Source organism: Sciurus vulgaris (genome assembly GCF_902686455.1).
Source record: "Sciurus vulgaris genome assembly, chromosome: 2".
Classification (NCBI taxonomy): Eukaryota; Metazoa; Chordata; class Mammalia; order Rodentia; family Sciuridae; genus Sciurus; species Sciurus vulgaris.
In genome coordinates, this window is record NC_136462.1 from 154,446,676 (window position 1) to 154,466,148 (window position 19,473).

The following is a 19,473-nucleotide window of genomic DNA, read 5'->3' on the forward strand; positions in this document are numbered from 1 at the left end:
TTCTGCCCATCCTGAAGCCTTGCTTATCAGCACAACCAAATCTGTTTCCTCTAATTCATTTCACTTTAATTCCCAATACTGGATTCCTTCCCTTCACACAGCTTCAAAAGTGGCTGGGGAAGCTTGAGAGATACAAAGGAAATGGCTATTGAAAGGGAAGAACCCTAGTGAGTACAGACTATAAAAATACTCTGATGGCTTATGGGGTTCATACGTGGCTTCCTGGATATGAGGAGGGTTTAAAACAACAGTTCTATACCTCATGACTTAAAGAGAAAAATAAAAAGAAGGCCCCAAATCACTACTGATAATCACATTCTGCTGATTCTGTGCAACCTCTAAAGCTGGTCTTATCCCCATTTTGGTATTTTTTTTTTAAAAGAATTTATAAAACGATAGTTCTATAAAAAATCTTTGAATTCTCTTAGAACATTTCTGTGGAATCTGGGGTTGAAAGTGAGGACTCTCAAAATTCTTTCCATGGTGCATTCAAGTCTACATTTTACCTGTTGCTCAAAATAGTGAGTTAGTCCCTGGGAGTATTTTCTAACTGTTTGTGACTGGGAAAGTTATTTAACTGCTTTGTAGCTCTGTTTCTCCATTGGTAAAATAAGAATGATCATTGTGTCTATCTCACACGGTTGTTACAGGATTAAATAAGTTAAGCAGGCAAATGCTTAGAATGCATAAGCATTGCCAAATGAATAAAACGAATAAAAGCTCACTTCTAAAGTAAAGGTCGAAAAGCATTTGGTTTTGAGATGCTGATGAAACTTGTTGTAAGTTAATGGAACAGAATGGATAATTCACCGTGAATGCATACTTAAGTGTCATTAATAGCAGAAGGCCAAAAGACAGGAGCTTGAGAGAGCTTTGTTTGAAGAGGACTCCACCGCAAACCAAAATTCTTTATGACCTTTGCTTTAGAAGTGTGCCCTTATTAGTTTTATCCACTTGGCAATGCTTATGCATTCTAAGCATTTGCCTGCTTAACTCTATTTAATCCTGTAATTTTGGTTTGTGTCAGGAGCCCTCTTCAAACAAAGGCAAGATGGTGCAGTGCAGCTAGTATGGGTGCAAGCATGTGCAACTGTCAAACAACATTGTGTGGATAATATCTATGCGTGACTCTGTTGGATAACATGGTGCCTTCAGTAACCATGTATGTATGCATTTCTCAGATAAAAGAAAGGCAACATGGCACACTCAGTGTGTATGTGCAACTCTGCTGACACTCAGGGCACATGTGTAATCCTGCCACACCACCTCCTGCACCTGTGTAGTTCTGTTGTAACTGCCATATGATTTGTAGTATAGAATACCCACACAAAAGGCGGGTATTCCATATAGGGGAGAAAAAGGAGCTAATATGTAATGGGCGGCAAGGGAGAAGGGGACTAGCAGGGGCTGTATAAGGTGAAGCCATGTGTTTAGGGCTCAGTCTTTGGATGAGACTCCAGCGAGTCTGTGATGGTACAAAATGAACACTGCTTCCTGTTGAACACTCCAGTACCCTATCTCTCTGTGCATGAATCCCACAACATTTCTTGGGGGTTCATCCAGGATTCAGGGACAATGATTATACCTTGTTGTGGGGATGCATGCTCGGGGATGCTGAGGAGGGTTAATTGATTAGTAGGGGACTAATCCTCCTGTTGTGCTGGTGCAAGAACCCCTGGGAGCAGAAGGAAACCTGGTGGGGCCACAGAAACCAGCTTGGGGAACTCCACCGATCAGACAGGTAGGAACATGGGTTCAAGAAGTAGATCTGTCCTAAGTGGCAGAAGGGGTGCCTGATCAACTCCCAGAATTGTCCCAATAGTCTTGATTGTGTGAGATGAAACTGCACTGGGTGGTAGATTGGAGATGGTTTGAATGCAAGTCAGTAGTTGAATGAGGTGGGCTAAACCTGGAGAGAGTGTGGAGTCCTGATGTCAGGTTTGTGGTGATCCTCATGTAGCTTATGGCAGCACCATACTCTCCATGAGGTCTATGACCCTGGTCCAGGTAGGGGGTTTATACTGACCTGCCAATGCTAAGAAGCACCTGAAACATCCTTTTGAGGGGAGCAGTCAGAGAGAGATGAAGTGATTGTTTACTCCTTTCCCTTTCTCCCCTCCCCATGTGTGTGATTGTCATCTTTTCAGGGGAGGAAATAAATAGGTGGCAAAGAGAGAAAGCTTACCCTCCTAGAGTAAATGGTAAAAAATTTCAGAGGGACTCCCCCAAGCAGCCCACCCCCTCCGGTGGGAAGCGCCTCTCTAGGCTAGCTTCCTGGGGCATACCGTCCGGTGAAAGCCTCTCGACACAGAGCCAGCCACAAGTCCCCAAGCCAGTGGAGACCTCCGACCTACAACCAGCCTCTGGAACCAGGGCTGTGCAACAAGAGACCTCTCCAGGTCTCTCTCCCTGGAACCAGTAGCGGGCTAGGGGCAGCGTTCTTCGGAAGCACTGCATTATCAAATTAATCCAAGACTTCTGGCTACTGAAGGCTGGTAGGTGATACACTGGAAATCTACAGGGTCACTATAAGCCAATAGAGGAAATCTACAATATCACAGAGTCCCATTGACATCTGACCAATATGAGAAGACAAGGGAAGAAAATGTCCAAAACAAACCTAGATACTATATCCATAAAACCCAAAGACAGCACAGCAGAAGAAATGTCCGAAAGGGAGTTCAGAAAGTACATAATTAAAACAATCAGGGAAGCAAATGAGGAGATGAAAGAACAAATGCAGGCATTAAATGAACGCACTAATCAACAGTTAAAAGAGCAAATAACGGAAGCAAAAGAGCATTTCAAAAAAGAGTTAGAGATACTGAAAAAAAACCAAACGGAAATCCTTGAAATGAAGGAAACAATAAACCAAGTTAAAAACGCCATAGAAAGCATAAACAATAGGATAGATCACCTGGAAGACAGAACCTCTGATATTGAAGACAAAACATTTAATCTTGAAAACAAGGTTGACCAAACAGAGAAGATGGTAAGAAATCATGAACAGAATCTACAAGAATTATGGGATATCATGAAGAGGCCAAATTTAAGAATAATTGGGATTGAGGAAGGCTTAGAGAAACAAACCAAAGGAATGAACAATCTATTCAATGAAATAATATCAGAAAATTTCACAAATCTCAAGAATGAAATGGAAAACCAAGTACAAGAGGCTTATAGGACTCCAAATATGCAAAATTACAACAGACCTACACCAAGGCACATTATTATGAAAATACCTAACATTCCAAATAAAGACAGAATTTTAAAGGCCACGAGAGAAAAGAATCAGATTACATTCAGGGGGAAACCAATAAGAATATCAGCAGATTTTTCAATCCAGACCCTAAAAGCTAGAAGGGCCTGGAACAACATTTACCAAGCCCTGAAAGAAAATGGATGCCAACCAAGAATTTTATACCCAGCAAAACTTACTTTCAGATTTGATGATGAGATAAAATCCTTCCACAATAAACAATAGCTAAAGGAATTTACTAAAAGAAAGCCAGCATTACAGAACATTCTCAGCAAAATATTCCATGAGGAAGAGATGAAAAACAACAATGTAAATCAGCAATGGGAGGAACTAGCCTAAAGGAATAGCCAAATAAAGGAGAAACCAAATCATGTCAAAAAACAAAAATGAGTCCAATGACTAGGAATACAAATCATATCACAATAATAACTGTGAATGTTAATGGCCTGAACTCATCAATCAAAAGACATAGACTGGCAGATTGGATTAAAAAGAAAAATCCAACAATATGCTGCCTGCAAGAGACCCAATTCATAGAAAGAGATACCCATAGACTAAAGGTGAAAGGATGGGAAAAAACATATCATGCACACGGCAAAAAAGCTGGAGTATCCATCCTCATTTCAGATAATGTGGACTTTAAGCCAAAACTAGGCAGAAGGGAAAAAAGAAGGACATTATATACTGCTTAAGGGAAGCATAAATCAGCAAGACATAACAATCATAAATATCTATGCCCCGAACATTGGCTCATCCATGTACGTCAAACAAATCCTTCTCAATTCCAGAAATCAAATAGACCACAACACAATAATACTAGGTGATTTTAACACACCTCTCTCACCGCTGGATAGAATGTCCAAACAAAAATTGAATAAAGAAACCATAGATCTCAACAACACAATCAACAATTTAGACTTAACCGACTTATATAGAATATACTATCCAACAAAGAACGAATACACTTTCTTCTCAGCAGCACGTGAATCCTTCTCTAAAATAGACCATATATTATGCCACAAAGCTACTGTTAGCAAATACAAGAAGATAGAGATACTACCTTGTACTCTATCAGATCATAATGGACTGAAATTAGAAATAAATGACAGAATAAAAAACAGAAACTTCTCCAATACTTGGAGATTAAATAATACACTATTATACGATGAATGGATAACAGAAGACATCAGGAGGGAAATTGAAAAATTCTTAGAAGTAAATGAGAACAAAGACACATCATATCAAAATCTCTGGGACACTATGAAAGCAGTACTGAGAGGAAGATTTATTTCATGGGACCCATTCAACAAAAGAAGTAGAAATCAACAAATAAACGACTTAACACTACAGCTCAAAGCCCTAGAAAAAGAAGAGCAGACCAACACCAAAAGTAGTAGAAGACAGGAAATAGTTAAAATCAGAGCTGAAATCAACGAAATTGAAACAAAAGAAACAATTGGAAAAATTAACAAAATAAATAGTTGGTTCTTTGAAAAAATAAACAAAATTGATAAACCCTTAGCCACGCTAACAATGAGAAAGAGGGAGAAAACTCAAATTACTAAAATTCGGAATGAACAAGGAAATATCACAACAGACACGAGTGAAATACAAAACATAATCAGAAGCTATTTTGAAAATCTATACTCCAACAAAACAGAAAACCTGGAAGACATCAACAAGTTTCTAGAGACATATGAATTACCGAAACTGAACGAGGAAGACATACACAACTTAAATAAATCAATTTCAAGCAATGAAATAGAAAAGGTCATCAAAAGCCTACCAACAAAGTACGGGGCCAGATGGGTTCTCAGCCGAGTTCTACAGAACCTTTAAAGAAGAGCTCATTCCAATACTTCTCAAAGTATTCCATAAAATAGAAGAGGAGGGAACCCTCCCAAACTCATTCTATGAAGCCAATATCACCCTGATACCTAAACCAGACAGAGATACATTGAGGAAAGAAAATTTCAGACCAATATCCTTAATGAACAAAATTCTCAACAAAATTTTAGCAAATCGCATACAAAAACATATTAAAAAGATAGTGCACCACGATCAAGTGGGTTTTATCCCAGGGATGCAAGGTTGGTTCAACATCCGGAAATCAATAAATGTCATTCACCATATCAACAGACTAAAAGTTAAGAATCACATGATTATTTCAATCAATGCAGAAAAAGCATTTGATAAATTACAGCATCCCTTCATGCTCAAAACACTAGAAAAAATTGGGGTAGTGGGATCATTCCTCAACATTGTGAAAGCCATCTATGCTAAGCCCATGGCTAATATCATTTTAAATGGTGAAAAACTGAAAGCATTCCCCCTAAAAACTGGAACAAGGCAGGGATGCCCTCTTTCACCACTTCTATTCAACATTGTTCTTGAGACTCTAGCCAGAGCAATTAGACAGACCAAAGAAATTAAAGGGATATGAATTGGAAAAGAGTAACTCAAACTCTCCCTGTTCGCTGATGACATGATTATATATTTAGAGGAACCTGGAAATTCCACCAGAAAACTCTTAGAACTCATAAGTGAATTCAGTAAAGTAGCAGGTTACAAGATCAATGCTCATAAATCCAATGCACTTTTATACATAAGTGATGAATCTTCAGAAAGAGAAATTAGGAAAACTACCCCATTCACAATAGCATCAAAAAAAATTAAAATACTTGGGAATCAATCTCACAAAAGAGGTGAAAGACCTCTACAATGAGAACTACAGAACACTAAAGAAAGAAATTAAAGAACACCTTAGAAGATGGAAAGATCTCCCATGTTCATGGATAGGAAGAATTAATATTGTCAAAATGGTCATACTACCAAAAGTGCTATATAGATTCAATGCAATTCCAATTAAAATCCCAATGATGTACCTTACAGAAATAGAGCAAGCAATTATGAAATTCACCTGGAAGAATAAGAAACCCAAAATAGCTAAAGCAATCCTCAGTAGAAAGAGCGAAGCAGGGGGTATCGCAATACCAGATCTTCAACTCTATTACAAAGCAATAGTAACAAAAACGGCATGATATTGATACCAAAATAGACAGGTAGATCAATGGTACAGAATAGAGGACACGGACACAAACCCAAATAAATACAATTTTCTCATACTAGACAAAGGGGCCAAAAATATGCAATGGAGAAAAGATAGCCTCTTCAACAAATGGTGCTGGGAAAACTGGAAGTCCATATGCAACAGAATGAAATTAAACCCCTATCTCTCACCCTGCACAAAACTCAACTCACAATGGATCAAGGACCTCGGAATCAGACCAGAGACCCTGCATCTTATAGAAGAAAAAGTAGGCCCAAACCTTCAACTTGTTGGCTTAGGAGCAGACTTCCTTAACAGGACTCCCATAGCACAAGAAATAAAAGTAAGAATCAACAAGTGGGATAGATTCAAACTAAAAAGCTTTCTCTCAGCAAAGGAAACTATCAGTAATGTGAAGAGCGAGCCTACAGAGTGGGAGAATATCTTTGCCTCTCATACTTCAGATAGAGTGCTAATATCCCGAATCTATAAAGAACTCAAAAAACTCTACACCAAGAATACAAATAATCCAATCAACAAATGGGCTAAGGAAATGAACAGAGACTTCACAGAATTAGATGTACAAGCAATCAACAGATACATGAAAAAATGTTCAACATCTCTAGTAATAAGAGAAATGCAAATCAAAACCACCCTAAGATTTCATCTCACCCCAATTAGAATGGCGATTATCAAGAACATAAGCAACAATAGGTGTTGGTGAGGATGTGGGGAAAAAGGTACACTCATACATTGCTGGTAGGGTTGCAAACTAGTGCAGCCACTCTGGAAAGCAGTATGTAGATTCCTCAAAAAGCTTGGAATGGAACCACCATTTGACCCAGCTATCCCACTCCTTGGCCTATACCCAAAGGACTTAAAATCAGCATACTACAGAGATACAGCCATATCAATGTTCATAGCTGCTCAATTCACTATATCCAGATTGTGGAACCAACCCAGATGCCCTTCAGTTGATGAATGGATAAAGAAACTGTGGCATATATATACAATGGAATATTACTCCGCCATGAAGAATGACAAAATTATGGCATTTGCAGGCAAATGGATGAAATTGGAGGATATCATGCTAAGTGAGATAAGCCCATCTCAAAAAACTAAAGGACAAATGATCTTGCTGATAAGCGGATGAGGACATATAAGGGGGTGTAGGAGGGGTTAGTGTTAGAGTTTGGGTTAGGTTTAGGGTTAGGGATAAGGAGGGTGGTAAGAATGAGGAAGAAAGGAATGTATAGATGGAAAAGAGGGGTGGGAGGGGAGGGGGGAAGGGAAAAAAAATAACAAAATGAATCAAACAACATTGCCCTATGTAAATTTATGATTTTTTAATTAAAATTAAAAAAAAAAACATTTCAAAAAGGGATATTCCAGAGACAATGGATTTAAGTGGACACTTAGAAAACTCTGAACTCTCTGTGAAATAGATTGGTCCTTGTTTGGAGTATGTTGACCCACTGAGGGGTCACTAGATAAACAGCTAGTTAGCAAGGTGTTTATGGTCATTGTAGAGGACCCTGACTGTTCCCTTACATTGAGTGCTGGCAAGACATGGTCCTCTATTGACCACTTTGTCTAAAGGCTTGCCTGGAAGAGAATTGTGAAATTACAATGACACAGGTGACAACTCCCTCAAAGTGCTGACCAGAACCTGAAAAACCCATTCCATATGTGGAGCCAGAGAAGATTCCTCACCTTAGGTGCCCCTGTATCTCCCGCTGACACTTGCACTTCCTGCACCTGCTGTAGCCGAAAACCCTAGAGAACTAGAGGCTCCTCACAACCCTGAGGCCACTCCTCCCATGGAGTCAACCATGATGCATCTTACCATAGCCTCTCCAGAGACGCCAGTTTTAACCCTGTATACTCTGACTGGGAAGTGCCAGAAGGACTCTTCTGGCAGTCCTCTTCACAATTGAGTCCATTGAGAGAAACCCAGAGGCCCAAGATAGGTGCAAGGGGGTTAATGCACCTTCATATATCAGCCTTTTACCACCATCGATCTCCTGAATTAGGGAAACAACACCACCTCTTTCACTGACAAGCCTCAGGCTACGACTAATTTAATGCAATCCATCATTTAGGCCCCCAAAATCACTTGGGATGATTGCCACCAGATACTTCTGACTCATTTTAACACTGAGTAACAGTTGAATTACACTGGCAGCATTAAAGTGGTTGGAGGAACACACCCTGTCAGGAACTGTAAATGCCCACATTTATGCCAGAGTCAATTTCCCAATTAGGAACACTAATGGGACCCTAATGATGACCAGGCATTTCACATGCTTGAGCATTATCAAGAGGCTCTTTTGGGCAGTATGAAGGAAGAAAGGAGGAAGGCCATGAACATGAGCAAGACTCAGAGGTGCTCCAGGGACCTAAAGAGAGCTCAAGTCAATTTTATGAAAGGCTATGTGAAATGTTTCATCTTTATACCCATTTTGACCCAGAATCAGCAGAGAACCAACAAATGGTTAAAGCAGTTTTTGTTGGTCAGACCCAAGGAGACATTGACATAAACTACAGAAGTTAGAGGGCTTTGCTGGAATGAAAATGAGCAAATTTTGGAGATTGCCACAAAAGTGTTTGTCAACTGAAATCAAGAGGCCCAGAATTAGGCAGACCAGAGAATGAAGAGGAAGGTGATCTGCTTGCTGTCATCCTAGTGGAACAGTTGGGAGACTTCTGGAGAGGTGTCCTGTCTGGTCAGAACTGAGGCCAAAGAAGGAGCTAGCAGGAAGGATCACTTTACCCAGAGGTGAGAATAAGATGGAGACAGTGTGCTCATTGCCATCTAGAAGGTCACTGGAAGAATGAGTAGCCCCAACAGTTAGAGGATTATCACACCCAGTCCCTGGATGAAGTGAGAAAGGTCAAGTGATTCAAGGATGGTACCAACCACTGTGGAGACAATATGAAGCCCCTGAGGATAATTTTGTTGGACTGGCTGCCACAGTAAACTATGAAGAAGACTAGGACAGACTGGGCTCCATTTTTCTAGGCCCCCCCAGAAGCCTAGGTCTGAATAACTCTGGGGGGCCAGCCCATGATCTTATGGTTGATACCAGTACAGAACATTCTGTGGTGACCCAATCTATGGGCCCCCTCTCACAGAGACAAGACACTATTGTGGGAGCCACAGTAGTGGTAGCTAAGCTCATCACTCCTTCTCTCTGCCTTGACAATGCAATTTAGGCAGTCATGAAATTATTCATGAATTCCTATACCTCCTGACTGCCATGTGTCAGGCCCAGATAACTTTCAGCTCTTGCCTAGGAAAGTCAGAAACAAAAATCCTGACACACACGATCCCCAAGGAGAAAAGTGGTGCCTCCACAGTCTCATAAAAAGGACACAACAGGGGCCTGAGCTTCCTTTCAAGGTTCCTGGGGTGTGGGCTGAAGACAACCCTCCTGTACTGACCCCAAACATACCCCCATACCCCCAATGATAGTAGAACTAAAGCCAGTGGTTGGGCATGCCTGCCTGCCAAAAAAATTTTTTTTTCATTACTTGAAAGGCACAGATTGGGATCCAGAGACACTTGGAGAGACTTTTCAAGTATGGAATTCTTCAACCATGCCAGGAAGGCTGGAACATGCCTCTCCTGGCAGTCCAGAAGCTGGGGATGGATGACTATTGTCCAGATCAGGATTTACGAGCAATATACTGTTACTCTACACCTAGCCATCTCTAACCCCTATACTCTTTTGGGTTTCATCACCGTTGAAGTGGCCTTCTTCACATGTCTGGACATCAAGGATGCCTTTTTTCCATATTGGTCTGGCCCCTCAAAGTCAACCAATTTTTGTCTTCCAGTGGGAAAATCCTGGGGATAGGGACAGAGCCTAGCTGACATGGACTAGACTGCCTCAAGGATTTAAAAATTCTCCAATCATTTTCATCACCATGTTAGCCTTTGGTTTAAATGACTTCCCAGTGGAAAAACAGCTGTATACTGCTGCTCCAGTATGTGGACAACCCATTGCTGGCTGGACAGACACAGGAGTATTATATGGAAGAAATATGACAACTCCTTATCTTCCTGTGGGAAACTGGTTTCAAGATTTCAAGGAAAAAGACCCAAATCTGTCAAGAAAAGGTCAAATACCTTTGTTTTCACCTATTCCAAGGGCAACATCAACTCAGCCTGAAAAGAAAACAGGTCATCTGCTCAAACCTGGTTCCATCAACTTGACACCAGGTTCAGGAATTCGTCTAGTTCACAGGTTTCTGTTGAATCTGGATAACTAACTTCTCTATCTTAGCAAAATCCTTTTATGAGGCCACAAAGTAGGAGAGTGAGAACCTTTTTTATGGGAACAAACCCAACAAAAGTCCTTTGAGGAAATTAAGAGAACTCTCAGCAATGTGCCTGGCTTGGGACTTCCAGACATGTCCAAGTCTTTCTTCTTGTGTGTACACAAACATACTGGCTTTGCAGTGGGAGTTCTGACTCAGATGTGGGGGTCATGGCATCGTCCATATCTCTCCAAGTATCTTGACTGTCACTTGAGGCTGGTCACCCTACTTATGAACACACACAGCCATGGTCCTCTTGGCATCAGAGGCTGACAAACTGACTATGGAACAAGAATTAAAGGCCCAAGTGCCATAATCAGTATCAACATTAATTAAGTATAAAGAACTGTATTGGCTGACTAACAGCTGGATGGGCAGATATCAGGGAGTGCTGTGTGAGAATTCACACATCTACCTAGAGGGAGTGAGGACTTTAAATCCCATGACCCCACTGCTTGTTAGACCATGTCCACCAGATTATGTCTGGATCGAAGTCATAGATGAGGTGTTTTCTAGCTGACTGGACTTAATGGACTAGCCTCTCAAAGATCCTGATGCTGAGTATTTCACTAATGGTAGCAGTTTTGTAGAAGAGAGAGAACATCTTGCTGGGTACTCCATGCCACCATTGTGGCACAACCTCTGCCAAAAGGAAATTCAGCACAAAAGGCTGAACTTATCATGCTAACCTAAGCCCTTCTACTGGCAGCAGAGATATGTGTCAATACATACATAGACTCTAGATATACCTTCACCACTTTCCTTCTTTATATAAAGAAAGGGCTTAATCAACTCAGGAGGGAAGGACATAAAGTACAGCAAAGTAATTCTTGAACTCTTAGATGCTGTATAGGGTCCTAAAAAGGTGGTAGGCATACATTGTCAGGGACATTGAAGGGAAAATGCCATGGTCACTCAGTGAAATCATAAAGCAGACCCAGAGGCAAAGTTTGTGGCCTCCAAGGGGGCAATAGAACCAATGTCCCTGACTGCTGCCCTATTCCTTAGTTCATTGGCAGAATGGGACCCCAATTACTCACAGCATGGGAACACCTAGTTTAAAACTGAAAATGGAACTTACCTCCCAGACAGATGGTGGAGATTTGAAGATGGCTGAATAGCAATTCCTGAGGCCCTAGCCCTAGCCTTTGTTAAGCAGTGCCATCAGGAGACCCACATTGACTAGACACCTCTCAAGGCCACAATGAGCCCGAATTTGTACATTACATGACTCTCTAGTATAGCCTGAGCAGTGTGTGAACAATGAAACATGTGCCTGAAATAATCCCTCTCAGGGACCTAAGGCCTCCCCTAGGGTGCAAAGTATTGGAGGGGCCACATTTGAAGATGAAGTTGTGAACTTCACTAAGCTCCCCTGGGCTTGGGGCTATAAATATTTGCTGGTCATTGTGTCTAGTGCCTCAGGCTGGGTGGAGACCCTCCAGACTCACACAGAGAAGATATATGAAGTGGCCCAAACTTTCCTAAAGGAAATCATTTCCTGATTTGGAATCCCAGTCACCATGTGATCAAATAATGGGCTGGCTTTTGTGGCTAAGGTGGTGCAATTGGTGGTGAAGGGTTTGAAAATCACCTGGAAGTTACATACTACATACCATCCCCAGAACTCCAGGAAGGTGGAGTGAATGAACTGAACTCTCAAGTTACAACTAAGCAAATGGTGTCAGGAAACCTACCTACACTGGGACCAGGTTTGGTAATTGCTTTATTAAGAATTAGGTCTAGCCCTACCGGACAGACAGGGTTTTCCCTTTATGAGATTCTTTATGAATGCCCTCCTCACATTACAAGGGGTATGTGAGGAGATTTAAAGGAATTGGGCAACATTACACTGAGGCAGTAGATGCAGGCTTTTGGCTTAATCCTGACCACTATATACCATTGAGTTAGGGAATGGCTACCCATAAGCCTGACCACTGATATCTGTCCCAGGAGATGATGTTTGGGTAAAAGAATGGAATGTCCAACCTCTAAAGCCTCTTTGGAGGCATCTGTTAACTGTTATTTTATCTACCCCTACTGCAGTGAAGGTGGCTGAAGTGGTCCCCTGGATTCATCACAGCAAGAGTGACACTGGCTTCTCATGACTGGGAGTGCATTCTAGATCCAGCTGCATTGTGCAAGTTGACCATCTGAAATAAGCAAGTTGTGCCCTGAGAGACTCCTGAGGACAGCAGCCCTGCTTCAGCCACCTCTGAAGCTGAGTAATCTACATGATAGAAGCTTGAGGAATTGACTGCCTGCCAAGATAAATGGACTATTATTATTTCCTATATTAGACTTTTCACTGTAATGATTTGGCATTGTTACCCCTTACCCCTCCCTATTTGTCATGGTTTTAGCTTTCATGTTCACTGAAGGATTAGCAGAGACTGCTCTGGCTGACTGGCACTGGCTGAAAAGTTTTTACCAGCAGTCTATTACCTCTTTTTGATAGGATGTTTTATTGCTAATGGCTGTGTTTGATCTGGCTGCCATTTGTTGACTTAAGTCCTTATCCTGTGACCCATGCCTTCACATGACTTTATCAGGCCAAGGTTTCTCCACACCCTACTTTATCATACCTATTTCTCCTGCCAGATAAAAGTCTCAGGGACCTGCAGCTATAATAAGACCACCTATTCTATCTGCCAACAGGAGGATCAATATTCTTTCAATTAGCAATAATCGCGCCTCGGATAAACCTCATTGGCTACGATACTGCCACTGCGCAAAGCTTGATCAATATTCTTGTTTCATTCCACAATATTCCCCGATAGAGGAATGACTGGAAGTCTGGAGGTCATGGGAAGGTTATTTGGAACAGGGCCCATTAATTTGCAAAGTTCAGCTTACTAATCTAAAGTAACCAATGTCAGTACCTTTTGATGCGTGTGGAGCCATGAGTGAGACTTGGGATGCCTGCTGTGACCCACCATATCATGTGGAGACTTACTGAGGAAAGGAGGTACAGGCTCAATGACAGGTATATGTGCAAACATCCTGCAAATGGTATGTGGTCCACATGTACTGATTATGACAAGTTTTTCTTTGTCTTTGAGTTGTGTTACATGGATCACTTGGCAGAGTGAGAGCAAAATTGCCCTACTTCAAAAAGGTGTCACTATATCTGACTATAAACTGGGAGCCTGTAATCCTCTTAATTTCACTATTCTTAACTCTGAAGACTCAGGATGGAAAATAGGCCCCCAAATTGGCATACATATAGCTGATTGAGGTACTGATTCAGGAACCATACTTCTAAAGCATCAAAACTTCACTTAAGTCTTCGATTCTTTTCATGAGGAAATGGAGAAAAGCCCACTTCCTATCTCCATCAAAATAAGAAACCTATTTCTAATCTTGACAGAGGCTATAGTTCAATCTCTGAGTGTCTTTTTTTGCTATGTGTATAGTGGAACTAATATGGGGCCTTTGATATGACCGTGGGAGATTAAAGAATTCGACCCTAATGAGCTCTGGAACCATGTCTCCCTGTTCAACTACTGGAGTTTTGTTCTTCCAAACATCAATTATTGGAAAATATTGTCTCACCTGAGAGGGAAAACAGTTCACCCTCTCAGTCAGGACTCTGATTCTAATGTGCCTGGGCCAAAAATTCTATACTGTAACTCTCCAGAAAAACTACTGGTGGGTGTCCATAAATCACAGAGAATCAGATCTCCATTCCGTGTCAGATTTCTCTAACCTCTAACAGGCCTGGGATGATGCTGCCATAGAAATCAAATGGCAAGCCCCAGGTGGACTACAATGTGGAAGGGCTGGTCTGGATCTTGTGTACTGGGGACAGTTTAGTTTGCCCCTCCTTTTTCCTCCTTCCATTAGTCAGAAGGGAGCAATTGGGCATCCCAGTATAAGAAGACTGAGGGGCCTAAAAAGAGTGGTGAACCCTGGCAATTGGTGACTGGAAAGGTGATGAATGGCTCCATGAACAGATAATTCATTATTGTGGTCCAGTCACTTGGGCAAAAGATGGATCCTGGTGATACCGAACTCCCATCTACATGTTAAATGGTATCATTAGGTTATAGGCTGTTGTTGAAGTTATAACTAATGGGACTGCACAAGCCCTCAATTCATTGGCCAAAGTACTAAAATGCACAATGCTGTCTATCAAAACTACTTGATTTTAGACTACTTGCTTGCTTCTGAGGGTGGGGTATGTGGGAAATTTAACCTAAGCAATTGTTGCTTAGCGATTGATGATGAAGGCAAGGTCATAGTAGAAATTACAAATCGTCTGAGAAAGATCACCACTTCCCAGTCCAGACCTGGAAAGGCTGGAAACCTGGGGAATTATTTGGAAGATGGTTTTCAACTTTTGGGAGATTCAAAGCTCTCATAATTGTTGTGAGTTTAATGCTAGTGGTCTGCCTACTCCTCCCTTGCCTGTTATGCCTGGTCATAAGATCTGTCTCTGGTCTCATGGAGGTTACAATTGAAAGACCACTGCACACATCATCCTGTTATGGAAATAAAAGCCATTGTGTCAGGTTGATGCTCTTTGATCCTGAAGGGATTCTATCATCAAAGGGGGGAATGTGGTAGAAGTCCTCTTCAAACACAGACAAGACAGTATGGCACGGCTAGTATCTGTGTTGCTTTGTGCAACTCTGTCGGACAACATAGCACCTTTAGTAACTACATACATATGTTTCCCAGACAAAAGAAATGTGAGGTGGCACACAGGGTGGATGCGCAACCCTGCCAACTCCCCCACCCCTGTGCACTTGCACAGCTCTGTCATAACTTCCTTATGATTTTATAGTATAGAATATCCACACAAAATGTATTTTTCCATATGGGAAAGACAAAAGGGCTAATATGCCCTGGGGAGCTGGGGGAGAGGGAGACTGGTAGGGGCCATATAAGGTGAAGCCCCACTGCATTCAGGGTTCTGTCTTTGAATGAGAATAATAATAAAGAATGCTTCCTGTTAAGTGTCCTGGTTCCCTCTCTGTGCATGAATCCTGCAACAGGGTGAATCAATAAAGCACCAGCTGCACCTCACAAACTGCAGAATGGTTCCAAGGCAGGTATGACAGGAGGCTGCTGGTTACCAGGGTGCAAGTGGGGTCATCTTGGTGAATGGACATTGGGCCTGGTCACCCATGGCATTTGGGGGAAGAAGATGAGGGTGCTTCTCTGACCAGCCTTGGTTGACCCCTCCAAGGAAAAGACAATGTGAAGTATGCAGGAAAAGGACAAGGTCAAGGCTTTGAGGTGGCCCTGAAATCATCCTACACCCATCCAACCTTCCCACCTAATGGACTTGTTCTTTTACCTTTTTATTGACTTGGACTGTTCAGAATTCTTTGGACTTCCTGGAATTTTTATTGAGAGTTTCAGATTTTTCCAGAAGTTTATTTGGATGGCTTCACTGGCAGCTACATTGCTAAAAACTAGATATTTATATTACTCCATTATAGAGTTTTTTTTTAATGACTGATTATTTTGCTTTGAAAACTTTCTGGACTACACTTCTTTGGTTATGTTAGAAAGTGGAGAAATTATAAATATGAATATTTATATATTGAAATTAGGATTGTTTGTTTAAAGATGTGTGTCTATGACTATAGGTAATGAATATATGACTATATGTGCGCATGTATATAATGTATGTATGTATGCATATACTCATTTATGTACATGTGTTATGAGTACATGTATGCATATGTGCATATATTTATGTGTCTGCACATGTAGGTGTTTGTGTATATGTGCATTCATTAACATAGATATGTATGTATATATTTTTGGGCATGTGTTTAAGTGTATACATAGAGTTTGCATGTATATGTATGTGCATGTACATGTTTGCATGTTCATGTATGCATATATGTGTATGCATATTCATGTGTGGATATGTTCATGTATTATGTTTGCATGTGCATGCCAGAGGGCTTCACACAGGAGGCAGGAGGCAGGGATGAAGGTGAGGTGAAGGGTCCTAACATAGGGAGATAGTGGATGGTGCAGGGTCAGGGGTCTGGTAACCATTTGCAGGTGCTCAGTGCCCACAAAGGGGTGAAACTGTGACTACTTGGGCCCCAAGTTAGGAGAACAAGATGCCTATTCTGGCCCTGATTCTTCACAGCTTTGCACTTTTACAGATTGTGTCACCTGGGGCATATTGCCTAATCTCTCTGAGCCTCTAATTTCCCCTGTGCAAAATGGGATTAGTAACAAAATCAGCTTCATAGAAGGTTGTATTAATTGAGGTTAGTTTTTCAGGTGCTGAGCAAAGGACCAGGCACCAAGGGCAAACTGTCGCTATTATTATTAGTGAATTTGAAAGGCCCAGAAATTGTGTGCAAATGGAGGGTTGGGGGAATCCTGGAAAAGAGAGCATATGGTAAGTGTTACTGGCTGTGACTGGCAGAATTCTAAGATGGCCCCCAGTGTTTCCCAGTCTTATCCTCAAGACTGTGAATGTGACAGGCATTAGTCATGCAACAATGGAACATTAGATGGTAAAAGGGATTTTGCGGCTGAAAGTGTAATTCGGGTTTCTGCTGTGGTTTGCATGTATTCCCCCAAATTTATATGTTAACACTTAATTGCCAAAGTCATATATGATGAAGTGGGGCCCTTGGGAGGCAATTAAGACACAGAGGAGGAGCTCTTTTGAATTGGATTAGCATCCTTACAAAGAAGGCTGAGCTGGCTACAATGGTGCATGCCTTAATCCCACTGACTCAGGAGACAGAGACAGAAGGATCTCAAGTTCAAGGCCAGCCTCAGCAATTTAATGAGACTCTGTCTTAGAATAAAAAATTAAAAGGGCCGGGGATGTAGCTCAGTTCAATCCCTAATACCCATCTCCACCCCATTAAAGGATGAAGGGAGCATTGGAGGCCTCCTTTTCCCCTTTTGCTTTCTACGATGAAAGGACACCACATTGTCCTCTCTGGAGCACAAGGCACCATCTTGCAAAACCTCATCAGACAGCAAACCTGTCAGGACTTAGATCTTGGACTTTTCAACCTCTAGAACTGTGAGAAATACATTTATATTCTTTATAAATGATCCAGTCTCATGTATTTTGTTATAGCAGTAGAAAAGGACTAAGACAGTTACTAATCCTTTGACTTTAAAGTAGAGATCATTCAGGTGACCTAATCCTAATCATAGAAGCCCTTTAGAGAATATTGTCTAGCTGGTGGAGGAAGAAGTCAGAGGGACATAAAGATGAGAGGGCATTTGATGACAGGCAGGTTCTGCATTCCTGGCTTTGATATGGAGACGTCACGGGCAAGGACCTGAGGGCAATCCCTAGGAACTGAGGTCCATGCTTAGCTGACAGCCAATGAAACAGGAATGTTAACTGCCAGAACCACAGGGAAGGGATCCACTGTCACCCAATGAGCCTGGAAATGAGCCTTCCCTGGGGCCTCCAAGTAAAGCACAGCACAGGTGACTTTGATTTCAGGTTGTGAGAGTTAAATGCAGGCAAAGAAACCAGCTGTATCCTCTCAGACTTCCTGAGCTACAGAATTGTGCCTCAAATGCATATTGCTCAATGCTGTGAAGTTTTTTTGATTTTATGCAGCCACAGAAAGTTAATACACTGAGTCACTTTCACATGATGACCATCCAGCTTCTAGCCATCACTAAAGAGGTGCCGCACAGGGTAGATGCACCCCCGGGAAGTTTCTCCTCTATCTCTGATGCTATTGATGGCTGTCGCCCCATCTGTGGGCAGGTGACACAGTGGGTGGCTTCTATGGCTTGGGTATGGCTTGAGTGTGTTCTCCAAAGGTTCATGTGCTGGAAGCTGGGTCCCCAGTGTGGGCTGTTGGGGGCTTTTAGGAGACGATGCCTTGCTGGGCATGACGGCATGATGTTGAGGCAGGAGGATTGCTAATTTAAGGTTTTCCTGGGCAATTAAATGAGATCTTGTCTCCAAAATAAAAATTTTAAAAAGGGGGGGATATAGTTCATTGATTGAGCACTTTCCTAACATGCATGCCCAGAGACCCAGGTTTGATCCCCAGTATAACCACCAGCACCACAAAGACAAAACAAAATGAAAAAGAGGTAGGGCTTAATTCAAGGCAATTGGGCAATGTGAACACCATGCTCAGAAGGAACTCAGAAGGAACTGGCTGATCTCTCAGAGGGAGGCCACCCATTACGCTTGATTCCTATTCATGACCATGTTATTGTGCAACCAGTGCCATGCTATTTGAACAATCTGGTCACCAGAATTATGATCCAAAAAAAAAAAACCCTTTTTACCTTATAAAGTGTCTAGTCTCAGGTGTTTTTGTTATAGCAACATAAAACAGTCTAAGATCATGCCTCTCACTGCTCCAGAGACGTAGTAACTGGAGGCTACCCAGGCCAGGGGCTCCTGGCAAACCCCGTTCAGCAGGCAAGAGAGCATATGGTGATGCTACTGTGGGATGCAGTGGGAAGAGGAAAGCATCTCACTGTCTTGCTCCTCCCTGCAGGATGGGTGACCGATGAGTGTGGACAAAGGAAATCAGCTCCAGGGATATGAGGTCCTTGTAATATCTTCTTAATTTGGCTTTCACTTTGATGGGTGAGGCCCTTCTGGTAAAATGTGCCAGGCTTTGATTCAAGACTGTAAACCTAATAGGAATTTGGTTCGCTTCACAAGTCAAGATAATTGTGCTTTGAAAAATGTTTTCAACATAACATTAATTTTGACCTTTACAGAAGAGTGACATCGGTGTGTTTTTAAGATGGATGCTCATGCGTGACACAGTTCCCATCATCACCTTATCAGATTTTTCTGAGTGGCTGCTGCCGTAGATACTTCAGGTGTTTAAAATAAGCAATCACTTATTTTTAT